The 2,500-nt window shown below is 45.6% G+C and overlaps 1 protein-coding gene across 1 annotated transcript in view; it reads left to right on the top strand.

Moving 5' to 3' along the window:
- Positions 1 to 2,500, top strand: part of LOC123499609 (clavesin-2-like) — a 40,328-nt gene that overhangs the window by 466 nt on the left and 37,362 nt on the right. The gene's annotated exons all lie outside the window — the stretch shown is intronic.

Here is a 2,500-nt window from a genome sequence, read left to right as displayed (position 1 = left end):
AAGTGATAAGGCTGCAATGTTCCCTTAACTTTGTCGCCTCTTCGATTAAGTTCCTGAAGTTTGGTCCTCGTCCCTCTCGTTCCTCCTGCCTGCCTTCCCTTCCCCTGCTGCCTCTCTCCCCACCTCTCTCTCTCTCTCTCTCTCTCTCTCTCTCTCTCTCTCTCTCTCTCTCTCTCTCTCTCTCTCTCTCTCTCACCAGCAGGGAAAAAATAGTCTCGTCTTTGCAATCGATACCTGAATCAAGAAGGGATGTATACAGAGACCCTCCGTGTGTGTGTGTGTGTGTGTGTGTGTGTGTGTGTGTGTGTGTGTGTGTGTGTGTCTGTGTTTACAAGCCGGGCGTCTATCTTCGTCTGAACACCTGTGGACTTGTTGAGCACAGGTAGATACGTAGGTAGGAAGCAACACCTGCGGCAGACACACGGTGGTGGTGGTGGTGGTGCTGGTGGTGGTGGTGCTGGTGGTAGTGATGATGGTGGTGGTGGTGGTGGTGGTGGTGGTGGTGAAAATTATGACAGTATAGTGACAATGATAGTGCAATGACGCCTTCACTTTATAAACACACACACACACACACACACACACACACACACACACAACTTCACCGAATTAAAGGAAAGGAATGGACGAAATCAAAGTTATCACATTCATCTTCTTTTTCACGCGGCCAAGTTGAGAATGCAGTTTGAAAGACTCCATTATCCTCTCTCTCTCTCTCTCTCTCTCTCTCTCTCTCTCTCTCTCTCTCTCTCTCTCTCTCTCTCTCTCTCTCTCTCTTATTCCCCTTTTCTTCTCGTCCTCAATTTCGTCCTTATTCTAATTCTCTTCAACTAATCCTGGTCCTTTTTCCCCAATCCTCAACCTCCTCCTCCTCCTCCTCCTCCTCCTCCTCCTCTTCCTCCTCCTCCTCCTCCTCCTCTTCCTCCTCCTCCCCCTTCTCCTGTACTGTCCTGTCTCTCTTATCTGTAGCCAGTTAGAAGTAGTTACCAAACAGCCTCGAAAGGACCAAGATGTCTGTTGCTGTTCGGCTTTCCTTTGTATTCCTCCTCCTCCTCCTTCAGCAGAACTGTTTGCCATATTCCGTCCCTGTCACCTCCTCACCTTTCATACCGTGTCCCTCCTCCTCCTTCCTCCCTCTTTCCCTTTTTCTTCTTCCTCCCTCCTCCCTCCTCCCTTCCTTCATCAATCCAGACCTCCTTCTTCTCCTCCTCCTCCTCCTTCTCCTCCTCCTACTCCTTCTCCTCCTCCTCCTCCTCCTCCTCCTGCAGACGACACGGAAGAGTGCATACGTGTGGCGCGTCACTCAAGCTCCCGCACACACCCACGCACGCACTCACGCATCGACGCACGCATGCACGCACATATTAAATGGTCCTTTATGCTGAGAGAGATTTGTGTTGCCTTGGTGAGTGGTGGTGGTGGTGACTGAAGTGGTGGTAATGGTGGTGGTGATAATGAAGGTGACAGGAGGTACTTATCATTTTTAAATACGCCACCACCATCACCATCGCAATTTTTATCAACACCACCAACATTATCACCACTACCACCACCACCACCACCACCACTACCACCACCACCACCATTAACAATAACACGATAGCCACTTAAAAACAATGAGAACAGTAAAGCCAACAACAACAACAACAACAACAACAACAACAACAACAAGGCAAAACAGTCACTACAAAACAATCAAGAAAGTAATCACCACACACACACACACACACACACACACACACACACACACACACACACACACACCAAACAGCATACTCGTAATCAAAAGCAACAAAGAAAACTTGGAAAACACATGATAAATTCAGTACCACCAACACCACCACCACTACCACCAGAGAGAGAGAGAGAGAGAGAGAGAGAGAAGCAAAATGAAGTGCAGCATATTGATAATGAAAAGGGAATGGGAGACGAAATAAGATGAAGGGGAAAATAGATAATAGATAGAAAATAAAAATAAGTAGAAACGAATGGGAATTAATGATAAGCAGGATAAATGTGGACAAAAAAAAATATGACGAAAATCAGATAAACAGAAAGGGGAAAGTTATACAAAAGAAATATCAAATGAGTAAACAAGAGAGAGAGAGAGAGAGAGAGAGAGAGAGAGAGAGAGAGAGAGAGAGAGAGTGATACTTATTGGAAATCTATGTTTATATACGACTGCTTTTGTTTGCTTGTGTGTGTGTGTGTGTGTGTGTGTGTGTGTGTGTGTGTGTGTGCCATCTGGGAAATGTGTCATCTTGTGTCATGTCAATTAATGTCAGTCAGGTCATTGATATTTCATTGTTTCTCTTCCTCCTCCTCCTCTTCCTCTTCTTCTTCTTCCTCCTCCTCCAAGTCTCTCTCTTTTTCTCCCTTTACTTCCTATAATAATTCCCTGGTTTCTTTTTTTTTTCATCATTGTTCAGTTCCTCGCCTTTCTCTTTTCTTCTTCTTCTTCTTCTTCTTCCTTTTCTCTTTCATTCTTATCTTCTCTCTT

Source organism: Portunus trituberculatus, chromosome 50, assembly GCF_017591435.1.
Source record: "Portunus trituberculatus isolate SZX2019 chromosome 50, ASM1759143v1, whole genome shotgun sequence".
In the NCBI taxonomy this organism is placed as follows: domain Eukaryota; kingdom Metazoa; phylum Arthropoda; class Malacostraca; order Decapoda; family Portunidae; genus Portunus; species Portunus trituberculatus.
This window is presented reverse-complemented; position numbering and strand designations above follow the sequence as displayed.